Raw genomic sequence first — 27,755 nt, 5'->3', positions numbered from 1 at the left:
AATTTTCAAAATCATCATTTTGGTTGACTATGAATAAATCCCGTTCTCTTCCTTTAAACCCTCATGTTTTAACAAACATCTTTGCTAGTATATACAGGTCAACAGTCCTGTAGATAATTAGTGTTCCTCAATTAACATATCCTGAATTCGTTTTATCCGTGATTCACTCTATTTCTTCATGTACTAGGTGGAAATTATTTGAATAACATTAAGGTATCTAGTACAAAGGTTATTTATATCGGTCTGGCCATAGATTTTGTGAAAAGTATTATACGATCCCGATTTTTTAATGTGCGGAGATAGCCAATAGTATACTTCGTAAATACTGCCTGCAAACATACCTTAATAGGTAGAATACTTAAATAAAAATGAAGAAAAGAAACCCCTTCGTTGCCGATCATCGGTTAGGCAAAGATTTTTCCCCACGAAACGGACACCAAAAAAGTTACCATAACTTTTTACGGCCACATAGTGTTCGCCGAGGGGGAAGAATTCTTTTCTATCCGATACCTAAAGACTGAACAAAGAACGTGGAACGAACAAAGATGGCCTGACGTCCGCGTCGCAAAGAAATGGCGACCCATGACAACAACAGCGGGAGGACACATAGTTGATCCCTCATCTCCCGAGCGGTTTCATATTTCTTTCTCACCGAAGAAAATGGAGGATGAAGTATTAGGAGGTGCGGCGTCACGTATTAAGTCGGTGTCACGCAAGAGGGGGCGAGAAAAATCTCATCTCCCGCGGAGGAGCATCACGTTTCGCGGGAGAGGCCGGGAAAAAAGGGATGGTTCCCATGGACACGGAAAAAAGAGACGGCGCCTCACGTACACATCCGAGGTGTTTGTGTCACACATTTCATTCTGTCTGCGCGCGGACGGCTCTGGATTATCTCGTCTCCCTTCACCCACTAACCCACTTAATTTCTTCCACACATTTACTTGTTACTTTACTTTCTATCCGGCCGCGGTGGAGTAGATGGAAGATATTGGAGTTCATAAAAAATAATAATACAGAGGATTTTGAAAATGACGCCGCACGCCAATAATTGATACTGTACGAGTCATTTGCCGAAAAACAAAGAATCTATATGCATGAATTGTCACGAGAAATAAAAAATATAAATTCCCCTGGACCGCGAATCGAAGACATGTGTTGAAATTGTTTCGGGTTTCCCACCGGATGAGGTTCTCCATCTCGGCCGACATTTCGATGGCCCTGTCGTTCATCGTCATCAAGCCTTGATGATGATGGACGACACGGCCATCAAAACGTCGGCAGAGATGGAGAATCTTATCCGGTGGGAAACCCGAAACAACTTCAACATCATCATACGCCGGGAAAACCACATATCTTTCTTCACACGGACATTTGGCTTCCCTGACCACTACGCAGACCACTACTTTATTCAGATACCGGACGTCCTCAGGGACTCTTATCGAAGCTAATCTTACTAGATGAAGCAGTGGTCCTAAAGTCAAAGTCCGTGGTTAGATTCTCGGTCCATGGGAGTTTTTCACGTGGCAAATCGCGTATATTTCACCGCCGTTCACCCGGTAGGCTTCGATATATAACACAAAAAATCAAGTTAATAATTGAACGTTTGCTAACAAACACTCGCCTCGGGAAAATTTTCTCGGGTTTGTGTGGAGGCTAGAGGGTTGGCTTCCTAACACGTAGAATCGGCTTCATGTCCCGGGGATGGCGGAGATTATCCAGATACTGCGCGATCCCTAGATGAGTGCTCCGTGGAGGATACTTCAAATACAAAACTCCGTCCGTCAGATTGGACGTAAAACCGTGGTCCCCTTGGAGCCTCTCGTCAGGAGCAGACTTTCTTTCCACCCTTCATTCCTTACCCTTCCACTAAGAAGCAAATGACCCTAGCTTTCGGCTGCCCCCTCCACACACCATATCACAACATTTTATCTTACTTTCTAAGGTCCAACTATTCAACTGCTTTAAATAATTCTTCATCTAGCGGATCATGGAATCTGCATGTAGGTACTGACGTTTTTGACTCATATGATTTAATAAGGAAAGACCATACGATATAATTGAATTTTTATGTAGAAAGTTTTCCTAATAATGACTTTACATTGGAAAGGAAGCTGTTTTATTGCAGACAACAGAGTGGTTCAACAAAGCACTCGCGCAGCAAAAAAAATTCCTTTTAGTTGCAGACTTTGCTACAAAGGGAAAAATAAATAAATTGTTTTTCACATTTTTGATGCGTTTTACTATCGCAAACAAAAAATGTCTGCTTGTATTCTCCTGTTTGCTCGTATTTTCTGAAAAGTGAAGAATAAAATTTAAACGTGCCTTTCATTGACAGTGCCAATTTTACAAATAGAATAAGATTTTTAAAAATCTCATTTCCATTCGACTTTTTGGTATATCCAGCATTCTGAATACCAGAGTGGACAGTTTCACCTAATAGCGTTCACGATGAATATTATTCAGTTTCAGGTATCCATAAACCAAACACCATTCGCAATTATTCAGGTATACATTTAAGTAGCACAATTCCAAAGAAAGAAACCTTTCCTCCCTCTCCAAGAACCCATACCCCGGGGTTTTCGACACTGCGTAGTTTCATCAATTGTTGTATTCACGTTTTGAGTTTCCCTCGGGAGAGGCTGGGAGAAGAGATGGTTTCCATGAGCACGGAAAAAGAGATGGCCCCACGAACAACATATACATCCAAGGTGTTTTCGTCACACATTTCATTCTGTCCTCGCGGACGGGTCTGGATTATCTTGTCTCCGTGAGCAGACTAACCCACTTAATTTTTCCACCGAATATACTCGTTATTTACTTTCTTTCCGTGCCGTGGCGCCATTTTAGACCTAGGGAGCCAGAAAAAATTTAATAACAGAGATGGCAGTGCGGAGAGAGATATCGGATGAGGTGAAGAATAGAACAGAAGAAAAACCAATGGAAGATTTCAGAGGCGACGCCGCAAGTCAATAACCACTTCGGAAACAAAAAGACGTTTTTCTATAGGACTCATTACTCAAATTTTATTCCGTATATATTGAGATTCGCTTGAAAGATTTATATTGTCTTCATTGCTCCGGACGTCCCACGAGAAAGGAATACATTGATATTTTATCTTTGAAAGAGAAATGAAATTTCTCATATATCTGCTGCGTTAAACTTTCACAATTCAATCTCTTCAGTATTTATGGAACGTGCGCTATAAATCTGATTGAGCTCGCTTCTCTTTGACCACATCTGTTTTTTTAAAGCGAATAAGATGAAATTATTTGACTTCCAGACGATTTTGATGTATTTATCCATATGGTTTCCCCTTACATTCCACTGTTTTTGTAGAGAGTACCCTGTAATTATGTATGAGTGGAATAAAGTTTCAGTATTACCATAATATACGTAGAAATTCGAGTAAGGAAAGCTTGGAGCTCGATCATTCGACGACTTAATGGATTACGGTGTCTGATTTCAAAGACGAGCAAGGAAGTCCTTCATGTTTACGCCCGGCATACGAGATAACAAGGCCAAAAAAATCGTGAAACGAAAAAGGACTCATTTTGGAATTCAGGATATATGTATAGGAGTGGAGACACCGCGAAGTCTCTTTCTGAAATAATAAGAAAGCGAATTTCGTCCCTGTGACAGACAGCTTGACAGGAAGCCTACTGCGTCCGGATGAAATTGAGATCCTATCTTCATCATAATCATCATCTTTTTGAGTATGACGTCTTCAAGCAGAGATGAGGACCTTTAAAAATGTCTACACAAGGCGCTTCTGGAAGACAAATAGTCATAAAATGTCTGGCGTCTGCGCTGCGAATCAGTTGTAAAAAGCATTGTGAATTCCCAGGCCAAGACAATAAGGGAATCTTCAAGATTGCAACAAATACAAAGAAAACTAACAAAAATAAGTAAGAACAAGTAATAATAGGAAGAGATAGTATCCTGAAACCTCTTCAGACCTCACTACAGTTGCGCTAACGTAAGGCCGGTTTTAAATTACCTGGTTAGCGGAAAAATTTTAAAGCAGCAACTTCACCATTATAATATTTACAACCTATATCAAAGCATTTTAGAATATCGAAAAGTTTAAATAGTCCTCTTTCATGGATGAATTCTCCGGATGTATCTCTGTAAAATTTTAACAAGAACTTCTAAATTCGGCCCGTAGTGTTTATACCTTATTCGGGTAAGTTAGGCTAATGCATTACAGATCAAAAAAATGAAGAGTTTTCTAATTCTTCACTATCTAATGATTTTTTTGATTTGGTTAAAATGAGATATTCTACTGAACATTTTAAATAAATAATGATCATGTAATCTAGAAAGATAGTCTATAATTTTACTTCACCTTTGAGGACAAACATATGTTTTCTTGCCTAACCTGGAAGGCTGAGATAGTTAATCATCACATACTCTCCTATGTGTCTTCATCTATTATGGAATATTTTTTCACCTCCACATTGCTAAACTGCGAGAACTATTCGGGCTCCAAGCATTGTTAACGAATTATATTAAATTTTAATATTAAAGTATTGTATAGATTGTGGTAGGTTTGAATGTAGTATCTACGAAGTATTATGCATCCCCTCCCTGCATGGACTTCACTCTGCAATTCATAATAAGCCCTCTCCCTTTCATTCTATCAAAAAATCATATTTCTTCCTTCCTCTTCTTCCTTTACCCAACTTTCTACCCTCCAACACTTATTTCAACATCCCCTTCCCGCTCAGTACTCCCTCCATCCATACCTTCTATCTACTCCGTATCTCATAAAGTAGCTTCGTCTCATCACCCACCATGAGAAGCACTTCTTCGTTCCCCCGATATTTGAGGAACAAATCCATGAGGTGCGTGAGTGAGAGCGTGTTTTTCTTAATTTTATAATTTTGTATATTTCTTTTGTGTGAGTGGGTCACTGTCGTAAGCGAGAGCTTCACAAACCTGTGCGAGTGAGTGCGTGTGTCCTACGCGGACATTTGTTCCTTGGAGCAAATCCGCGAGGTGCGTGAGTGAGCTGCGCGTTTGTTTAATCTATAAGTGTTTTATCATGTTTTCGTTTATTGCTCCCCTTGTTAGCATTATAACTTCTCACCCCCCTCTGCCCACCAAAGAGTACGGCCCTGGGGAATTAATTTTCTTTCAACTGTTTAAAGGCCGTAGTTCTTTTATTCACTTATACCCCCAATATTTAATTAAATATGCAATGTAATCCGTGTGTTATCACAACTTCAAATCTCCCAGGAACGAAAATACTGAAAAACAGAATTGAGAGAAGGAACTGAATGTAGAAACTTGGCATTCCATTTGAAAGTAAAGAGGTGATTTCACATTTCGACAGCAGCGATATTGAGGAAAACGCGATTTTCCGCAGTCATTAAATGCTAAAATACGCGGAATTCCAGCGTCCTAGAAGAAGCAATCACGAAGCGAAATCCCGGGGCGAGATCAAAGAGAAGGCAAAACCCATTTCATATCACGTGACGCGGATTTAATCTCCAATATCCCGAAATCGGTCGGATTCAATAATCCATATCTTCGAGAACTATCCAACAGGCGGAGTCCTCTGAAGATTGTAGGTTTCACCAAGTTAAGAGCTAGGGGAGTTTTCCAATAAAATGCTGATGATGCCGAAATGTGCACGGTCTACCGTAATCTAGTCTTGACGACACCAAAGGGAATCGAAAAACTAACGGTTTTGAGATAGATATAGATAAATCTACGCATTGGATTCAATTCGAAAATATTGGCTAACATATATATACATCTATTTACAACCTCGCAAGCAGCCTCTATAAACGTGTAACAGTTTTAGGATATAAGTCGTCAGCAAATAAAAAGTAAGTATTCCAACGCAGTTCCGCCTTGCACTTATTAAAGTCTTTTTTTGTTCGAGTGAAAATCGAATTCGCATACCTGTGGGTTCGGCGAAATACCTCTCTTAATTTATCGTTTCAATCGGGCCCGAAAATGTAGTGGGGTTCTAATAAGATATTCTCCATGTCGCTCTTATAGATATCTATTCTGCATTGCTCAACCAATCTAAGACAAGTGCGCAGCCTCCGAGTCTATAATATTCATAATAATGGAAGAGAAACACTTTTTTGTAATGGAACATGCACTGACCTAGGTTCCGAAGGGTAATCGTCATCTTCGACGCATCTAATACCAGCAAAGCACCGATTTATGGGTTACAGTTGGGGTCGGGAAAGAAAATTTCAGGGGTTGGGACAAGGAGTGTGATGAGGAATAAGCAGTGACGACATGCACTGTAGTAGACATACCGAGGTGTTTCAATAAAGAGTGACAAACTGAAAGCCTCGCTATTTTTACAGGAAACTATTGAAAGTGCCTCTTAAAACTCTTGGCTAGATATTGATTGGACAAACAATTTAAGAATCAATAACATATTTTGATTTAATGATTTCTATTTTGTTATTAATCATTCATCTGTACATTTTTGTGACAATGAACACGTTCCTGTACAAAAGGTTGCCTTGAAGCTTAGATATTTCTGTTTGCCTGTGCTGCAATACTTAACGGATGGTAGCCCCACGATAAGAATACTCTTCTGAGGTGCCTGATTTCATTCTGTTACAGCTGATGCAGCTGAAAAGAACTGTACTTAAACTAACAACAGGCTAATTTTTAAAAATAAATTTCACCTCGCAGCCGTTCGGATTAAGCGGATATTCGGATTAGCAAGACTACACCGTACCATCCACTGAATATGACTATTACGAGGATATTTATCCAAACAGCTAATCTCTAAGAAACATTTAGATAAGGCCCTTACTGCTGCGTCCACTTTCACCTGATATTATACCTAAGTAGTTAAATGGCTCCATCTGTCCATGCTTATTCTACTATTCACCTAATTCTTACGTCTAAAGAAAAGTGTCGCCATCAGTGCATGAGAGGAAAAACGTAAATTGAAATTTTAAAACGTGTAATGACTAACCAAAAGCTAATTTATATGAATTAAATGGTCCGCAAAACATTTAACCACCACTTACTAACTTATATTTTAAATGAGTGCAAGTGAATCCTTTGTTACTTCACATGAAATTTATTTTCAACCGTTTTTTAATTGTAAGGACGTCCTCGGACGCAGCTCAGCAGATTAACTGCAGCTTGACTGTTCGCCAATTTTTGAGCAAATATTTTATAGCTGCAACAGAGAATGACCTTAAATGTCGAAACCGATCACCAGTATTCATCTAATGATAAATTTTGAATTCGATGAAGAGAGCGAAATATTTTATACACCATTTATAAGAACCTACATTTGGAGTATGCTCCTATACGGAAGTGAGGCATGGACAATGACCGTAGTGGAGAAAGCAAGGATAGAGGCCTTCGAAATGTGGCGCTACAGAAGAATTATGAAGATCAAATGGATCGAACGAGTTAGTAACGAGGAAGTCCTAAGAAGAGTAGGAGAGAAGAGAAACCTCATGAAAACCTTAACAAGAAGACGGAACAACCTTATAGGCCAGACCTTGAGACATGATGGCCTGATGAAGACAATCGTCGAGGGACAAGTGGAAGGCAAGAACGGAAAAGGAAGACCTCGAACAAAATATATGGAACAAGTAAAGAGGGATGTGAAAGAGAAGAAATACGTAGGTGTGAAAAGATTAGCTTTTAGGAGAATTGAGTGGAGAGCTGCGTCAAACCAATCCTAGGATTATTGACCTGTGATGATGATGATGATGAGTTGCTCATTGAACAAACATATGCAATTTCTGCCGAAGAAACTTGAGGTGCCATTTTCAAACGAACTTGACCGGTGGTTGGGTTTAAAGTTTACAAAGCGCACCGGAAGTTGCGGAAATGGCGCCGTATTTAGAGATGGGGGTCGTTTGGGAAAGCACCTCCTTCAATACCAGTGTTCCCACTCAATCTAAATTATAAAATTTACGGTTTTTCCCAGGTTTTCACGGTCTAAATGTCTTCAAATTCACGGTTTGTAGATAAACCATTTTAGGCAGAAATATTGATCACGTAACAATCGTCGGCCGCACGTTAACTACAAATTTAACAAACGCGGCAGATACCGTGAAGGTAAACGCAGCAATGAAAGTGCAATCTTTCATGAGGTCACATATCGTTTGCAAAATTCAGCTCCGGCTAAAGTTGCGAGTGGGGAAATAGAGGGACCAGGATGCCAGAAGGGTTAAGAAGTGTCTGAATTTTCGCCAGTGTTACTTTGGTTACGAGTCTTCCGGCTTTGGCACTGGCTTAAGGTTTCATTTCCTGTCATCATGACACACGGACCAATATTTACGCTTCGAATATACGTGTCCACATAAATCCGTGGTCATGTCTGCGCGTGACTGACCTTGAAATATCATCGAAATATCCAATCCTTTTAATCTGTCAATCGCAGTTCTACCCTCGTAAAATCAAGATTGAGAGGTTTTTAAGGTTTTATGACGAAATTCATGGCTTTTTCCAGGTTTTATCACGGTATAGATAACTAGTGACGGGAGAAGCAAGAAAGAAATTATCAGCACAATAGCCCAGGCGAAGAGAGCATTCCACCAAAAGAGAGACCTGCTTACAGTGGGAAACTTAAATATGGATGTAAAGAAACAATTTATAAGAACCTACATCTGGAGTATGCTCCTATACGGAAGTGAGGCATGGACAATGACCGCAGCGGAGAAAGCAAGGATAGAGGCCTTTGAAATGTGGTGCTACAGAAGAATGATGAAAATCAAATGGATCGACCGTGTTAGTAACGAGGAAGTGCTAAGAAGGGTAGGAGAGAAGAGAAGCCTCATGAAAACCTTAATAAGAAGACGGAACAACCTTATAGGCCACATCTTGAGACATGATGGCCTGATGAAGACAATCGTCGAAGGACAAGTGGAAGGCAAGAATGGAAAAGGAAGACCTCGAACAAAATATATGGAACAAGTAAAGAGATATGTGAAAGAGAAGAAATACGTAGGAGTGAAAAGATTAGCTGATAGGAGAACTGAGTGGAGAGCTGCGTCAAACCAATCCTAGGATTGTTGACCAGTGATGATGATGACGAAATTCACGGCTTATTCACGGTTTTAAGGTTTTTCAAGGTTGAGTGGGAACCCTGAATACGTATCAATGGATGTGAGGTATCCCTTGATAAATTTTTGGGTCACTACAAGTATTCAAAAACTCGAAAACATATTTTAAGAGCTATTCTTGGTCGTCTCATCAAATAGTACCGTCGAAATTTGTGTATTTTTTTACCCGATCGTAGGAGAAAAGAGAAAAAGAGAGACATCACTTACCGGTTTCGCCTTTTGAGCTCCCTCCCACCCCCTGCTTTCTCGCTCGACCGGCAGAGGGCGTGAGAAAAGCGCGGTCTAATCACAAGACCGTCACCGCGCAATCACCGAAGACGTCGCGGAGCACCGGCGCGAGGGAACGGTTGACTGCCTCGCGAAGAAATCAGCGATCCAAGTGCGCATGCGCCTTGAAAATAAAATAAAAGGAGAGTGGGATGTGAATAAAGAGGCGCACCGTCTCCACAACAATCACACGGACAAATGAATAACTAATACATACACAAAATCCATCTCATGAAGCAATAAACGCGAGGGTGAATTTTAAGAGTGAACACGAGAGGTGAGAATTTCGGTTCATTTTACGGATTCGGTTCTTGGGATTCGATTCACGGCAGTGAATTGGTTCTTTAATTCGTTCATAATGAACCGAGGGAATCTCGAATCCATTTGAATATCGAATCCATCTGAATCTCGAATCCATGCGAATTATTAATACATGTGAATCTGTCAACTTACTGCATTAAATTGTATTATGACGGGTTGCAATTCACAGCGATTATTTTTCAGTATTAATACATCATTAATTAATGGTTTTCAGATTATAAAACCTCTTAAATGTGTCTGAATATTATTCTTTACAAAATTCTTCGTCCACAATTACTTTTTGTGAAATTTAAATACTCGTAACGGAAATAACTCTTAAGACGTTCATTCCGTCAAATTGCAGACATTTTTTAACATTTTTTAAGTCTTCCATAGAATGCAACTATCCCTTTCACAATAATTAAAAACTTTAATTGTGAGAATGAAGAATTCAATTTAATTCCATCTTTAAAATTCCCGTGCCTCAAGAATTATAATTTCACTGATATTGGCGGAATACTGATTACTGCGTGAAATTTTTTTATCATAAATGAACGTTCAACGAAATCAGTGCATATGTTTTCTTCCATCACACTAAAATAGATACCACACATAGTAAGAGTCACATCAATAGTAATGAAGGTGACAAGTTCGTTTTAATAACCCTAACCTATATTACCGCTGATTAGGATCTAATAATAATTCACTGCCTTTCGTGGGTAGGTGGGCATCAGCGCATTCAAGCCGAATTCAAATCGTTCTTATTTCGCTATTTGGATTTGGCGGATTTGAATATTCCAGATAATTCGTTTATTTTGACAATTTTGATTCGGCGGATTTGAATCTTCAATCATATCGTTCATTTTAAACGAATCGAGAGGAAACTTAAATTCAATTCATTCGGTTCATGCCATTGAATCGTTCATGCTGAACGATTAATTCATGAACAACACAGCTATAGTGAACACATACCACACCATTCAATACTTTTATCTATTTGTGAATTCAAAGTTACCATCAATTTTCCAGAAAAAAAACATAAATTCACACGACCTGTATCGATACATTTCGTATGATCATGTCCAGACGAATGTGAATAATGAGAAATGTATTGAAATCAGTCGTGTGAAAAGAATTGTTTACATTTCCTTTGCTCTTCACCTCTTGTTTCTACCTAAATATGAATTCATGAGGTCTACCAAAAGGTCTTTTATCGTTAAAATAAAAAAAACGTTTCAATCCCAACATAAACGTTTCCTAAATTAAATTTTCATTCTCAAAGCTCATTATATGAAGATAAGAGAAATACAAAGGAATATAAAAAACTATTTATAATTTACAGTGCAAAAAATATCCAATATTACAAAATTTAAAAAAATAAGAAAATGTATGTGGCTACTTCGCCTCAAAGACCCATTGTAATAAAGTGAAATGAAATTACTCCTAACAAAGAGGTATTTTCAGCTGTTCGAAAAAATTATGTATTGCCGCTATTACACGTAGAATAGTTCGACTTTGCAGAGAAAATTTTACCAAAGAGCATTAGTAGATATTAAATAACATATTCGTTTCAATGCGCCTGATTGAACATATGAACATTTAGACGCATACGTATTCCGGCTACTTGCGTGGTTTGTAGCTCTATTTTCACTCACTGACGAGCTTTGCCCAAACAGATAAAAAAGTTAATAACAGATATTTCCCATGCACTTATTTGAGACGTACAAGTTTTTTGTCAAAGAGGTGGTCAAATTGTCCTAGTAATATACGATATCTTATTAATAAACAAGCATATGCATTGGATAAGAATGGATTTTGTACGCTTAATTTTCAGAAACGTAATAGTTTCCATGAATGCTCTTTCAGGTGGCAGAGAGAGAGATGATGTCTTATTAAATAAAATATAGTTTATTGTTCTCAGATTTTTACATCCGATGGAATATTTTCATATCAACAGTTCATAGCTCAGCAATCAGTTTAACAAATATAGTAATTATTGGAGCCAATTATCAAAAATGAGCATATACAAAATTTTCAAGATAATCAAATACAACAGAAGAAAATAATTTGAACCAATTTACAAAAATTAACATTCCTATGCAAAAATTAACAGAAGAAAATAATTTGAACCAATTAGCAAAAATTAACATGTACTAAAATTTCAGGTTAATCTAATACGGTGGAAGAAAATAATTTGAAACAATGAACAGAAATGAATATTTACAAAATTTTTAAGTAATTACCAATTAATAAGGTGAGGTAAGTTTACCAGGAGAGTGGATCCCTTCCAAAATTGAAATTCCCACTCTCATTCACAATAAGAATAATTTGCTTTCATTACCTACGTCCTCTCCGCTTCCTCCCTCCACGATAGTAAAGAAAACTAATATAAGAATTCAACTAGTCTTAATAAACATGTTTAACTCTCGGTTTTCCCCTCCCTGATTAGCATTCATTCCATTTAAACCCTCTGCCTCCTCCGTATCAATCCTAGAAGTTTCCTCTACTAGCCCACCAAGTCCAACACTTACTCGTTCCCTTACAAAAGGAAATTATATGATCTTCATACGGAAATGACATTTAATAAGCATTTATCTTGACTCCTCTGATTATGAAGAATGACAAATAGCATTCTACAGTAAATATTGCGTCACATTGAATCTCCTAGCAAGTTATGATGCAGTAACATTTGGATAATTTAACGTAGAGCGGAAGAAAAAACGAGTCAGTAAGGTAAAGTAGGTACGTGGGTGTAAGTGAAGTTAAATGGTTCCTCATTTAAACAGTCCGGACTCACTGCTATCATCGGCTCATCCAGCGTGACACAGCCGCGCAGTTTAACATTATCCTGCCAAGTTTTCCCAGTTATTAACCGTCTCCGGCATTCAAAATTACGACGACACTTCCCCCTTGCAAGAGGATGATAATAAAATATGAGCAAAAGCGAGACACAACAGCGGAAAGAGAGAAAGTCACGGGGGAAAATTCATGATAGCGAAGCAAAGGAAAGCACACAGCGTCGCCAGAAAAAAAATTAACGCTAAAATGCGAAAGAGGAATATGTTGTAGCTTTCACAAAGTTAATCATAAATAATAACTCAGCTTCGCTTACAGCTTAACTTTTAATTTGTTTGCGAAAAAATAGGAGATTCAACATCTAACGTATGCATTCTTTAGATAGATGGGGTCGTTCCATTTCAAATCGCCCAATTTGGATAAAATTTGTCGCTCGAGATTTTTAATTTTCCTTATTTTTTATCATTTATTCCCTACAAGTAGACATTCACGAAACGCTATCCGAAAAAAATTTACAAGCCATACTTTTTTTGGCAGCCATTTTTAAAAGGGCGGCCGGGCAAATTTTGATGATAGACGAGGTTTGCGTAAAGTTTGTTTTCGAAACTATTTTAAAAGATATCAGAATAACCTAAAAACCAATGTGTTCAGCAGGAAATGAACTTTAGGAAACCATCTTTATAAATTTTCTATCGTCATTAAAAAAGTATGGTTTGCAAAATTTTTTTCGAATAGCGTTTTGTGATTGTCTACTTGTAGGCAATAAATGATTTTAAAAAATCAGGAAAATTAAAAATGTCGAGCAACCTTGCCTGAGTGATTTGAAATGGATTGGCCCATAATCATGCACGATGATGAAGAACAGAAGAATAGATCATGAGAGTATTGGGGAAGCTTAAAGAAGGTTAGGAGAGATGTGTTTTGAAAATGGTTATCAGAGGATGGAAAAATTTGATGGGACACATCATGAAACACATAGTCGAACGAAAATCATTGTCAGAGGACAGGTGGAAGGGAAGAACACCACAGCATGAAATACTCAGCGTGTAATTTCCTTTCATTCTTGTATGTATTGCTCCTCTCTTCTTGGATGTAAAGCAGAAGAATTACGTAGGTGTAAAAGATTAGCCGATATGGAAAGTAGGTGAAGAGCAGCGACAAAACAATCTTGATAGGAATGGCGACTAATGATGATGATCATGATTATTACTTAAGAGACACCTCAAGTCGGCCTCTAAATGTGTCGTCACCCACCAGGCATTTAAATGAGTTTATGAATGTCGCCTCGTGAGTCGCTGACGGACTAAGTGATCCGAGTTTCACAGGGAAATAATAACTGTAATAATAATTTTTTTTCCTCGGACATTGCCTATGGAACATAATACATTATGCACAATGAGTCTCGGCAGTAAAAAGCCAAAGGAGAAGTGATAGTAATATTTTACAAAATTAATATTATATGACATTACAATAATTTAATTAAAATTATATTTTTCAAAGAAAAAAAACATACATTTTCGTTTTGAATTGATTTTAAGAGTTACATTTAATAATGTCGTCCGGTATTTCAATCCATACACTTATCGCAGAGTTTAAGGTAGACAATTGGTACATCGTAGTTCAGCAATTTGGACTTTTAAATCGTCTTCTAGCTCTTAGCCGATTTAATTCTACAAGCTTCACTCTGGTGATATATAACCATTTTATGAAGATAATCAGGTGTTTCGCACGACAAGTTTTTATAAACAAACCCAGTCCAGATTAAAAAAACAAAATTCCAAATGTGGTACAACATAAGGAATAATAATAAGGTAATATGGGGTGTGAACCGAACTTTTATAATATATAATGATGCTATCTATCAAATTCATAACTTTTAAATATGCTGCAAATTAAAAGTGGATCGCATTGCACTCAACACCGTGCCGCGGACATTTTTGAAACTTGATTTAAATGCGACCGAAGTGGAAACAGGAATCAGCCTTATATGGGATGGAATTGGGCTTCCTCTTTGCAGTCCCCATGATGATGACGGATGAATATCTTTAAGCCTGAAAATAGTGTAAGAGGAAGGAACAAAGGGAGTAAATTGTCCCTCCATAAAAAGTACGAGAGCATCGAACGGGAATGATTAAAATTGTTTGTGCGAAGTCCTCAGATACGGTTGAAGCGACACATCCAAAAAGAAGTAGAATTCTCGAGGATAGAAGACAACAGCCCCAAGGTGTGGAAATCAGATAATGCTCAGGGAGAATCGGAAAGGCTATATTGCAGAGGAGATCCAAACACGACGGACATGAATGGTTGGGCAAACAAAAATGAAATTACCACCTTCGCGCATCACAACTTGGCGCTTTGCCAACAATGAGAGAGGAAAAATAGAAAAGATTTTCAGCAGGGACTGAGGACTCCTTCTGCTCACAGATGATTTTTCGATCGAATTAAAAATTAACAACACCAGACGAAAAAGGCTTTCGTGCTTCACGGATTGTCCTCAAATGCCCCCTCGTAACATAGTTCCACAGAGGATGTAGGAAAAGGATTTCAACGTCACGGGATTATGCATTCGCTCGGCTGGAAAGAAGTTGGATAAAAAGTTAAATCGGGAGGTTTTCAGTAAAAAGATATGCAAAATACAGCGAAATAGTACTGCATACAACGGAGATAAAACTCAAGGACAAGATAGTTTAAGTTCCAATGGGATTTATGAAAACTTCTTTTCGAAAAAAAAACTTTCATTTAACAACAGATGGCTAAAAATTAGTTCTGTAAAAAAATACCAGTTGACGCGGTGTCTTAAAAAATTATACGCTGAGCAAAAATTGGGGTTAAACTCTGCAATTTTAGCATTAAAGAATTAAAATTTTTTATTATTTCCATTATGATGAGACAAAGTAATCGTGTCAAGGTTCCTTTTGCTCATAACTTATTTCTTATGAAAAATGAAATTTAATAGGCGTCTCAGAAATAATTTGCGTGTTGAAATAAACATATGATGACGGAAATGCTATTTATCAAAATCACCACAGCGCACACGACTCATTTTCATTCAATAATTCACTGATCATAAAACAATTCAAAACCATCAAGAAAGATAGATTAAAAATAACCACAGATAGGGAATTAGAAAAACTACAAGAAAAAAAGAAATTGTACTCTCAATGCGATCTATGAGAAATTCTAATTTCGTTTCAAATTCTAGCGACGAGAAAATTCGTTATATCACTCCTTCGCCCTCAAAGTTTAAAACGTCGCACCTAAACGGGACAGGTTTGCCATCTTCAACTTATATTCGAGCCGAAAATTTCACAAATCCACTTGCAAGGGTGACATTGTTGAGAGACATGTTGTCGCGCTCCGCAAATCGCAGTAAAAAAAAGTCGTTGGAAAAATGCACTTTTCCTCAAAGCACAATTCGTGGAGAAAAAGGTTAGTCTTTCATTTTTTTGTGGGCTCTTCGGTCTTGAGTTCTCTTCAGAGGCACATCTGAGCGATACGACAGAGAAAGAGGCAATGGATGCAGATAAGTCGACAGCTGCGGCGTCGAAAAAAGGGGATGCAAAAATCGTATATGTATAAAAATTGGAAGTGCTGGTGTGACGTCAATAGAGGGGAAATACTCAAGAGAATTCCCACCCGTTTTGGAAAACGAGAATCATTTACGATCCATCCGTGTACATATATGCTACTACTTAGGCATAAGTATGAGACTCCTAAGGCATTCAAATATACCTTCTACGTCTACTCAGTAAGTTAATGGAGAGAAGGCGAATACGCCATAGGAGTGAAAATGTCGTACTCATACCTAATTATGTACGTACGTCGTACACTGCACAAAATTTATTTATAAGAAATGCGATGTGAATGATTGGCAATATACCAGCAAATATTTTTTTTCTTATCGATCTAATGATGTTCTTTACAAGATGGTACTCTATTTTAATTTATTATTGTATGCATACGACAAAAATCATTAGTAATTGTAGTGGCAATAATACTTACTGTATGTCTCAAAATATTTGACGATGCACGCAATAAAAAGGTGAAGGCGGGATATTTAAGCAAAAATGGATTCTAATGAGGGCCGGAAAAGGAAATCACATGGCAAGAACGCGAATTTTCCTCAAGACGTATTGAGTTTTATTCTCCACTTCATAATATTGTGTGCTCGTCTTGGGAGTCAGAGAAAAATTCACGTACTTTCTATGTCTGTTAGCACAAGGTATAAGTATGCACAGCAGTACTCAAGGGTAGAGCTTGACCGACAATAGGGTGGTTTCCTATTATTTTTTTATTGCTTAAATCGAAAGATTATTACTCCTGGAGTACGTATTTCGCGCTTTTAGATTTTTAAATGACGATATCTATTTTTCGCGATTAAATGAAAAGTGAAAAATTTCAAGCGCGCGAAAACGCGACGCGTAAGTAGGAATGATGGGAAAAAGTCCGTGCGACGCATTTCTGGTTCCCCCTCCCGCCTTGTGAGGTGACCTTGATCGAGGCTCTGAGCGCTGATAGGACGCAGGATGCTAGCGGGTAGCTGAGTACCTTGCTGGCTGGTAGCGCTTGGCTTAAAAAAGGTTTATTAATACCTTATCAAACGAAGAAAACTTACCGACCTTAGCCAGTTTTAATAGGTGATTATTAAGACATGTTTCCCTGAGCTTTGTGCCTCATGCATGCATTGGTAACCTCAGACGATGCATAACTCCTATCCTCTCGTGTAGAAACTAGGTCCCTGTGACGTCGCGTGGAGTGGAATCGCATGGGCGCCAATCTGGCCTTTTTCAAATGAAAATAAAATTGGACCCTTGCCATTCGTCTAAACCGGTATTTCAAAAACCAAATAATTTGTGTATTATGAATACACTAATGGTGGGTAACGAATCGCAATCAATGCCTTTCGTTTTCTTTGATGAAGGAAACTACCCTATTATCTGCAGCATCATGTGAACCCTACACTCTCAGAGTAGGGGGGAGGAGGCAGAATGCCTTCCTTAGACTATTTCTCTCTTCGAGGATTTTATTTGTTGTGATTTTGATTTGAATCCGGGACTATTCGATCAGCAAACAAGAGCTATATCCAGTAGGCAACCTCGATCTCTTGTTTAAGAATCTTATTAAGTGATACAACCCGAAGATTGGTTAGGAAAAGTTAGGGTAGAGTTCATCCCACACTAGGCAGCTGGCGTGTAAATATCACACATGAAGGATAGAGTGGCCGGATACTTTTTCAGGGTAACCTCGCACTCGGAGAATTTTTTTGGAGATATAGAAAGGGCTTCACCTGGGATTTTATCCCGGCACCCCTCCATCAGCGGCCAAACCCTCAACCCACTAGGCTACCACACTCCCCCATGATGGTATGGCGATTAAATTGTGACTAAGTTCACCATTCCCTAAACTTCCAAATTTGCGCTAAAAACAAAATATGTCACGCTCGAGTTCCGCAAACTTTTCCCAAGCTTGGACCCCTTCAAAACACACTTGAGGTTTGTGGAAAATATTTTTCGCTCGAAAACCTGCTCAGAGAGATCCTACGTTCCATTTTCATATTACCAAAGAGCCTACTTCAACTGGCGACTTAATAAACGGGAAACGGGGTACAGCAGGGGGTCAAAAGGGTAAATGATGGGCACATGCGTCCTTGGAAAATGAGACAGACGGATGGCAGGCCATCATTTTTATTGCCTCTTTCTTCCCACACGCACGAGAGTGAGGATAAAAGAAAAGGTGAGCGGAGAGATGAAAGCTCGGCTCGTATACAAAAGAGGAACAGCTATGGCAACCTATGGAAAAAAATAGAAGTGGAGAGAGGAATAGAAGAGACAAAATTATTATTTAAGTATACAAAATAGACACTCAGGAAGGGGTACGAGAGGAGAGGCAGCACCTACATCTACATAATACCCCGCGAGCCGACTAAAAGGCGTGTGGCAGGGGGTGTTAGGACACCAGCCGTCTACGCATAAAAAGTGAAGTGCTCTAACGAAGTTGGGACTAGCATTTATTAAAGTCCTTTATGGTTCGGGGGAAAAAAGAATTCCCATATCTATCGTTTCGGCAAAACATCTCTCTTAATTTATCGTTTCTATAGGACCTGGAAATATGGTGTGGCTCTAATATTATGTTCTCCGTGTCGCTCTTAAAGATGTCCATTCTCAATTGTTCAAGCAATAGCCAAGCGCGCAGCCTCCGAGTCTCCAGCGGCTCCCATCCTAATTCACTTAACATCTGCGTAACGCTGTCTGTACGCCCGTAGAAGTTTTTGACGAAACGAGCAGCCTTCCTTAGTATTTTATTCAGTTCACGGACTAAGTCTTTCTGTATCGAATCCTATACGCTCGCTGAAATAGAAACCTAGATGAGATACGGAGGAGAAACAGAGTATTCATCCAAATACGGTAGATTTCACGGGGTATTTAAGAAGTATTCTGGCAGTCTCCCCTCCTTTCATAGACTTCCCCATGTTTTTACATGTCTTTGGTAAACTTTATTTAACCACGCTCAATTTTCCAGAACTTAGGAACGTCTTTGCCTCTCGCCATACGATTATCAATAAAAAAGTTTATTTTTCTACTATGTATTCAACCTGTATTGGTAATTTTGCATGGGGCATTTCCAAAATTATCTCTGCCTGTCTCCCCTCCCAACTTGAACTACCAACTCTCGTCTATCTACAATTAGGCCTACTATATTTCATCTATGAACCCTATTTTCTTCCTTCTTCCTCGTTTACCCAGCATTCTACCCTCTAACGTTGCATAGGAAATTGAACGACGTACGGCCGTTAAACAGTTGAAAGAAAATAAATTCCCCAAGACCGTAGTCTTTGCTGGGCAAAAAGGGGGGGGGTTTGGAAGGGTGGCAGTGGGGTGATGCACAAAAATAATGCTCAAACACAATGAAACAAACAATCACGCAAGCTCACTTACATAGCAGATTTGTTCTAAGGAACAAATTTCCGCGTAGGTCTCAATCACACACGCACTCAGGTTTGCGAACCTTACGCCAGTGACCCACTCACAACAAATAAATAGACAAAAAATATAAAAACTAGGAAAAAGGTATCGTCCCACTGTCATCCTTCCAAATTACCGCCTTTTTGCCCAGCAAAGAGTACGGCCTTGGGGAATTTATTTTCTTTTAACTCAAATATTGTTTTCAAAATCCTATCCCTATCCTTATTACTTGCTCCTTTCATACCTTGTCTCCATATCTCATCTAAAAGCTGTCTCTCCTCACCCACCATGCCCAGCACTTCGTCGATCCTCCACCTCTCCGTCCACTTCACCTTTTCTATTCTTCTCCAAATTCACATCTCGAACGCCTCCAGTCTTTTCTCCTCATTCTTCTCAATTGTCCACGTTTCCGAACCGTAAAGCGCTACTCCTGATCAGATTCTTCAAAAGCCTTTTCTGTAAACTTTTACGTGACGTTCTTCTCACAATTTTCTTCCTTTTCATGATACCCTCATTCTTGGATGAAGTTCTAATCCTGATGCCCTTACTGCTGTATCCGCTGTACTGCCATTCCTCTACTGTAAAGCCCAAAGAGTTAATTTGCTGTAACTGTTCTATCTTGAGTATCACATTCAGAGCTAGTGATGATTTACAAAACCGAATAACTTTGGTGTTCTTGAGACTCACATGTGTCATACTCGTCGTAGCACTTGACAAACGCATCCACTAGAACCGAGATATAAGGGCGGAAATAGAAGGAGGAAGGAATTGGGAGAACCGCAAAAAGCGGGGAGCCGAATGAAGCTGGATAGTACGGAGGGAAAAAAGAAAGAAGGGAAATAGAAGCCATCGTGAGACGCCTTTGCATTTAAGTCGTCTCGTTTTGGGCCAAAGTGTGCAAGCACTTGACCCCCAGGGAGACATATATTTATAAGGGCGTCAGGCCAAGGGCGAAGCGGGAGTTGTCTACGATATCGGGCGAAGTAGGAGTGAGACGGTGAATAAAAAAAGGGAATGCTTTCTTTGAGGGAGAAAGAAGTTTATGAGAGGAAGTACACATAGAAGTTAGAAAAGTACAAAGCGGAGACTGCGAGAAAGCGAAGGAAGGGGAAAGGGTGAGGAAAATTTGAATGAGAAAGGATGACTAGTCCCAGCCGTATATTCCGGTTTTTTACGTCGCTGAGGGTTAGCTACTGCTGATACGGGCTATCTGAAAGGAGATAATGTAACGTTCTTAGGTAAAATTCGCTACTTTCATTTACAGCTTGAGTTAGCGACCGCTTGTTATAAAAGATAGCAAACGCCAAAGTTTTTCTAAGTTATGAAGTGCAGGATCTCAGTTACCACCGATGGAAATCTTGCGTGACGCGAAGAAAATTCACTTTTCCTCACGCTTGGGATGAATAAACGCTGTGCAAATGAATACATCAAAAAGTATGACTTTTCCTACTCTTTTTATTTGAAAGGCTGATTTAATGAATTATATGACGAATGGTCGCCAATGAGCAAAGAGAAAATAAAGTATCCGGTATACACACGCTACTTCCACGAATATCTATCGGCATTAGATTTTATGGTCCAGTGACACATAAAAAATGTACGGATTTGACGGAAAAAATGCACGAAATGTGGCGGATATGACGGCAATCTCCAATAAAAATGGTGTGCTGGCCTCGGCGGTGGCGGATTCGCCTGTTTCCCTAGACGGTTGTCTCCATCAGGCCATCACGTCTCAACATATGGCCGATAAGGTTTTTCGGTGTTCTTATCAAAGTTTCTTCTCTCCTACTTTTCTTGAAACTTTCTCATTACTAACTCGATCGATCCACTTGATCCTCCTCATTCTTCTTTAGCACCACAGTTCAAAGGCCTGTACCCTTGATTTCTCCGCTGATATCATTGTCCATACCTCACCACCCTGAAGAAGAATATTCGAAATGTAAGTTCAGATCGATTGTTTCCTTCCTATGTTTGAATTTCTCGCTGTAAGTAGATTTTTTTTTCGTAGAATGATCTCTTCGCCTCGACTACTCTGCTGATAATTTATTCTCGCTTCTCCCATCGCTAACTATCCTTCTTCTCAAACAATCAAATAGCTTGAACGGAAAACTTTGCATTGCATATTACAACCAGTGGTGTTCCGAGAAATAAGAAATGCACGGTAAATTTGCCGCTGTAAGTTGATCTTCCTATTGGTGGAATGCTCTCTTCCCCTGGGATATTCTGCTGATTATTTCTTTCTGGCTTCTCCCATCTCTAGTTATTCTGCTTCCGAAATAGCCAAATAACTTAAGTGGAAAAAATTGCTATGTCTAATTTAATCAGAGGGGTTTGCAGTAATTTTTAATAGCATTCTACAAATTTAAGGTAGGTTTCTATGGAGTACCAAAGAATCTCGGAGCCTCCCTTTCCTTCCAGCACTGCCTTCTTCAATTCAGTGAAAGGCCTACTCCATTTCAATCTATAAAAAAAACCTATTCTCTTCCTTCCCCTCCCTCGTTTACCTAACATTCTACCCTCTAACACAGTTTTCAGCATCCCTCTGCTCCCCGACTGAGGCGTTCCAGTCCCCCATCACTACTAGCTCTTTCTTACCCGGGGTTTCTGGAATTATTTCCTCGAGCTGTTCATACACCTCATCTACTTTTTCCTCCTAATGATTTCTAGTGGGCGTGTAAACTTGAACCACCACGAGGTTGTAGTAATAAGGAAGGTAAATAACGGCATACAGGAAGAGGAAATATAGGGACACGAAGGAGAGTAGGGAATTTCGGGAACGAAACAAAAATGTGAGAAAAAGAGGCTGCCTTTGTTTCCTTGGCCAGGAAAGAAGGGAGGCCAACTTCTTGGGCCACGCGTGCTATTCTCGAGATGTACCTGGGAAAGAGCTCGCGCGAGCGTATATTAGGCGAACGTTTCAGGGAAGAGTGGGTGTTCTCGACGAGTTATTATCCTCATAAACTTCCCGAGAAAGATGCATCATGAACATGGCAGCTTAATTTAAAAGCGACGAAACTCGCCGTCGTTCCGCTATAATAATGAATAAAACGAGTCGTGGAAGTGCATTATAAAGAGAGTCACGGTCTTGCTTCACTACGAATTAGGTTCTTTATTAGTCCTAGGTACTCCAGATAAAAGAACTAAAAAACATAATTCGAATTATAAGGCGGAGTGCTTTCCTCCTTCACAATAAAGTTAGATAATTCGAAGATGAAACAGAGAAAATAAAATAAATAAACTTGACCTACCTGAAAATTTTCGGAAAATTTTCCAAGAAAAGAATACCGGAACTATATTTTCGGATTATTCAGTAACTTTCGGACGAATTCTCGAACGGGAAACGCGATTTTACAAATTTAAAGCATCCAAATATTGAAGAAACTGTTTAATTATATAAGAAAAAATGGGAGATAACTTTAATCCTCCAGAAACTAGCTTCGACACATTTCCGCTCAGAGCTATGATATCATCCGAGTCTTACCCAAAAATATCATTCTGCGATACATTTGGTTAATTATTACGATATAATTAATGTAAACGCAATAAAAAAATAATAAATTAAGAATCAGTATGATTGGGGCGACTGAGTTTCTTGAGTTACAAGGCAAAGGCATTGCGTAAGGCAGTCAATGGGATTATGAACAATTGTTCACACATAAGCATTACGTAAGAAGCAGCAATGTTCCTAAAGAAATACGCGGACACATTATGTTTAATCGGCACTGACTACTAGGTGTAGAGGCCCATGGCTCCGTATATTCAATAAAAATGGTTATAATTACACACCCTTACACCATGTTTTTATGATTGTCCCGTATCTTGATATATATTTGAGCAATGTATGAGTATTAACCAATAAGTACCCAAAAACTAGGTCCAATGCATAGTAAGGCAACTTCCAATTATGCATATATCGTATGAATCCATTTTCTCATTGGATGAATAATTTTTAATCAATAATGGGGCTTTGCAATTTCTACAGCTCTTTGAATGAAAACAGGAGTCAGAAATATGGAGAGAAAGTGATGTTGAAAGGTGGCAATATGAATAAAGGAAACAGTTGTACAGAGTGGATTACTTCATTAAAAATGCATATTATGCAAATCGCATATTTATAATCACACAATAAATTCATTTTATCCAAAATAAGCATATTATGTATGAATACTTTTGTTTTTTTGGAAGATTAATTTACTATAACTATATTTTTTAACTAAATGATGATCACCAAAAGAAAATTTCTTTCGGGTATTGCAATTTCTATAGCCCTTTGAATGAAAACTTAAGTCCCAAATGTGGGGAGGAAGTAGTGTTAAACACTTCAATATGAATAAAAGAAACTATTTTACAGCGTGGAATAATTCATGCAAAAACATCACGGCCAAAATTTACATATTATGTGTAAATTCTTTTGCTTATTGGAAGAAGAATTTGTCATTACTTCGTGTTGCAACGACAATGACCAAAATAAAATTTCTTACGAGGAATGCAATATCTACAGCACCAACTGGAAAGGGAAAAGAGAAAAATATATGTGTCACTCTCTAACGCCTGTATAACTGCCAATGCGTTTGGGTAGGAGAGAGGGGGAATTGGAGAAGAGAGGGAATAGCAAGATGACTTCCTCACGCACATATTTTTTACGACGTCATTGGTGATATGACCGCAGCTGCTACCAAAACCACCACGCAGCCCAATACATTTCATTTCCCTTTCCTCTCTCTCTCTTTCACCCACCCCCTCTTCAAACATCCACGGAGAAAAAACCCCGTAACATTTCCTCTTCATCCCTTCAATTGCGACAGAGGATCCCCCAAATTTCCTAAAATAAGGAAGACTGAGAGGGCGGAATGCGATGGTTTTATAAGTAAAGAATGACAGCCTCGTCCCTTTAAACGACCCACAAATCACCTGACTACCTCCCTAATATGCTATTACAGCCATGGCATGCCAATTGCGACGGATAAGTATGGGGGGGACGTGGGGGTGTCATGCCAATGTCTACGTCACTACTATCGCTCTGAGGGAAATTCGGTCACAATTCTGATGGCATTTTATTCCTAAGCCTGATGCACGACGACAGATATTGAAACGTATCATATCTATATTATTTTATGGTTATTATTGAAGTATTCTAACAGATAACGTAGGTCTTCTACATGGAGCATTTTTCAAAGTACCCCGGCTTGTCTTCCTTTCCAACTTGGAACTCCCTCTTCGGTTTACAATAAGGCCTACAACCTATCATTCTATCAAAGATTCCTATTCAATTTCCTCCATATACATTAGATACAGAATTACATCATATTTTAACGGCAATATAGTATAGTATTGTGTGCATATAATAAACTGTATTCACAGGAAAAAAATGAGAAGCTTAACGATACGTTTAATTCTTTCAATTCAACGTTTTTATATAGAAGTGGCACTCCTCTTAGCATGATCAAAATGCTATTTAAATTATACAATGATGGGACACAATTCACTAGATCAATATTAATTATATTTAAATATTGATAGCAATAGGTTTTTGGCAGAAATTAGTTTTCTGAGTTATTCCTTAAAGCGTTCTGCCAATTAAGGTAAGTTTCCATGGTGAATTTACGAAGTAGAAGTCTGGCAGTTTCCCTTCATCGTTGGACTTCTCTCTTCATCTCACATTAAATCCTACTCCAATTCATTTTATCTATGGATACTATTCTCATCCATCCCCGACCTCGCATACCAAACGCATAATGTGATCTTTTAAAATGTCCAATTTTTCAAGTTTGTGCCAGTAAGGAACAGATCCATGCATGAATTCGAGGAAGATCCTGTCCGTCTAAATGTAACAATAAATTCCACAAGTTTTTCAGCTTAAAAACACCAAGAAATAATATTTGGATACCTAGGTCAATAACCAATTGGGATACTGGTAAGATAAGAAGGAAGTCATTTTCGGAGAGGCAGGCCCAAGTGATTCCCGAAACTCTAAATGAAAATCTTTCTTCAGAGTAAGAAAATAATTTCAATAATGAAAATTCTGTTAGTATATACTTATTTGTATGCAATTTCAATGTTTATTTCTCTGAGTTACTACATGCATTGTTGTTTGTTTCTTTTTTTATACATCAGTTTCAGTTTTTGAATCGTACAATAGGGAATACATAATCTTTTAAGATTCAAGTTACTAATTAATTTCCATCCTGCTTGAAAACCAACCAGAGACAACAAATTCCAGTTTTTAAAATTATATGAAAGAAGAGATTTCCTTCCAGAGAGACAACTCAATTAAACAGCTGTCGCTAGCCGATTATTAGGGCACTTAAAGTTTTTATAACCTTCCAATCTTCTATTTCTTTGCCTAAGGAGATTTCATGAAAAATATCTACTTCCAAAAGACTGACAATAGAGGTTGATATTTTTATTGATATATATTCCTTTACCTCTCAGGCCTACGTACTGAATAGCCTTCAGAGACTCTCCAATCTACCTTTTACCTCGCTCCTTGGGACCTTAAAAAAAAAGAAATCCACGGAGGAAGTGCTCCTTCTAGGAATTCTATTATGCTTCTCGGTACGAAATGGGATGACGGCGTCAGGACGATGATCACTATACCTTCCCTTATACGCCGGAAAGATATAATTTATGGCACCCCCGAGTACTGCGCGTGAAGATTTAAACCTCCCTTATAAAAAAGGAGGAATAGATAGTAAAAGACTAAGAGCGAAAAGGGCTACTGCATTTAATAAAACCGACTGACTTATTCGGATATTCATGAACTTATAAAAATGCATCTAAGTTTTTTTTATATTCCACTTGAAAAGGTGGATTGGTCCAAATTTTATAAACAAATGCCCCCATTCCCATGAAATGAACCTGTGAGTTCCTGGTGGAACAGAAGCATTAAGGCTTCCAGGCTGTCATATCAATGGATTAGATTTCAAATTTATGCGGAAAGTAAGAAAAAAAACAAAGGAGAATGGGGAATGCAAATAATGGTTGTGAACGAAGAAGGTACTGCATAAAACCGCCATGAAAAGCAAGAGAGATGAATATCTATAAAATGAAATTCAGAATGAACGGCATGATGAAGAAAGGGATACATCCCCAGGGGAAATGTTTAAGAAAGTTCCGTGAACAAATGGATGGAACCTTTCTCCCTCAAATCAGGCAACACAATAGGGTTCTATCATTTTGGTCATAATGCAAGGCCAATAAATATTTTGATCGATACCCAGAAGGTCAGAAAGCAAGCTATGCAATTTATATGAGTTGAATTAGTCATTATCTTATAAAAGTTACTTTTCGACAAATTAAATAAGACACTTAAAATATTATAATTTATAAAGACAATGAGGCCCACGTAAAAATGATGATAAAATAAATATTAAAAAGAATATATATTTTTTTAGAATATTCTATCGATTAAGGTAGGTCTGCATGAAGTATTTACAAATAATTCCGGTAGTCTAACCCTCCCTTCAATCCTCTTAAATTCACTTCAATTCAATTCAAACTCAGCAACTACCACATTCAATACATTTAGTTCGCAGCTTTCAATAAACATCACACCTGTATGGAGCGTTTATGACTGAAATGACACACCGAATTTCATCGTTTTATGGTCAATATTTATTTGGGTATCGCAAAAGAGGATCCCACACGTTATAAAACAATAAATGGACCCGCGCGACGTGATACAAATATTTACGCCAAATAATGGAGAGCCAGTTGATAGGCGTTGCATTTATAGTTCACGACCGCAAAATCCTTAAAAAAAGGAACCATTTTAAGGAAAACATATGATGAAATTTAATTAAAAGGAGTTTTCAGTTTTCTTCGATGCCTTGGAATATATTTGAAAAGTCTGGCGGGTAGTTCTTATTGTGAGAATATTCTACGTAATCCAAGGATCTTTGGCGCGAAAGTTTAAAATTAATGTCACTGTTTTTCGTTCATTTGCTAAAATTCATTATTATTAACTTATTTAACTTATAAAGGCAGGTTTCCATGGAGTATATAAGAAGAATTCCGAAAATCATCCCTCCCTGCAAAAGAAATTTCATAGGAATTTAGCACGAAGGGCATTGTATTGGTGCGTTGATAAAATATTCCGATAAAAACTATGGTAAGCATTAGAATACTTTCAATAAAGACAAAATATCCTGAAATCTAAAAATATTTTGGCTATGTGCACAATGCTTCATTGCAAATAATGTGGTAATCGGAAAAAAAGTATAATATAGTTTTGCAGGACAAGACATGAAAGTACACTCTTCGATATTCTTTGACAGACCTGATGATCACTTAAATTATTGTCATTTTTAAAGAGGCAGACGCCCAACGAAACAAAATGAAGCGAGAGAGACAAATGATAAGG

General features: G+C 38.3%; 1 protein-coding gene across 2 annotated transcripts in view; it reads right to left on the bottom strand.

The window, feature by feature from the left end:
• The window catches only part of LOC124161207 (cadherin-87A-like), a 1,373,415-nt gene that overhangs the window by 485,203 nt on the left and 860,457 nt on the right, over positions 1 to 27,755 (bottom strand). For both annotated transcript variants that reach the window (XM_046537469.1, XM_046537470.1), the window contains one exon: positions 9,276 to 9,459. The gene's annotated coding sequence lies outside the window, so the exon portion shown is untranslated. The remainder of the gene's footprint in view (positions 1 to 9,275; positions 9,460 to 27,755) is intronic.

The sequence above is a fragment of the Ischnura elegans genome, chromosome 6, assembly GCF_921293095.1.
Source record: "Ischnura elegans chromosome 6, ioIscEleg1.1, whole genome shotgun sequence".
NCBI lineage: Eukaryota > Metazoa > Arthropoda > Insecta > Odonata > Coenagrionidae > Ischnura > Ischnura elegans.
Note: the sequence above shows the minus strand (reverse complement) of the source record. Positions and strands in the feature narration are given on the sequence as shown.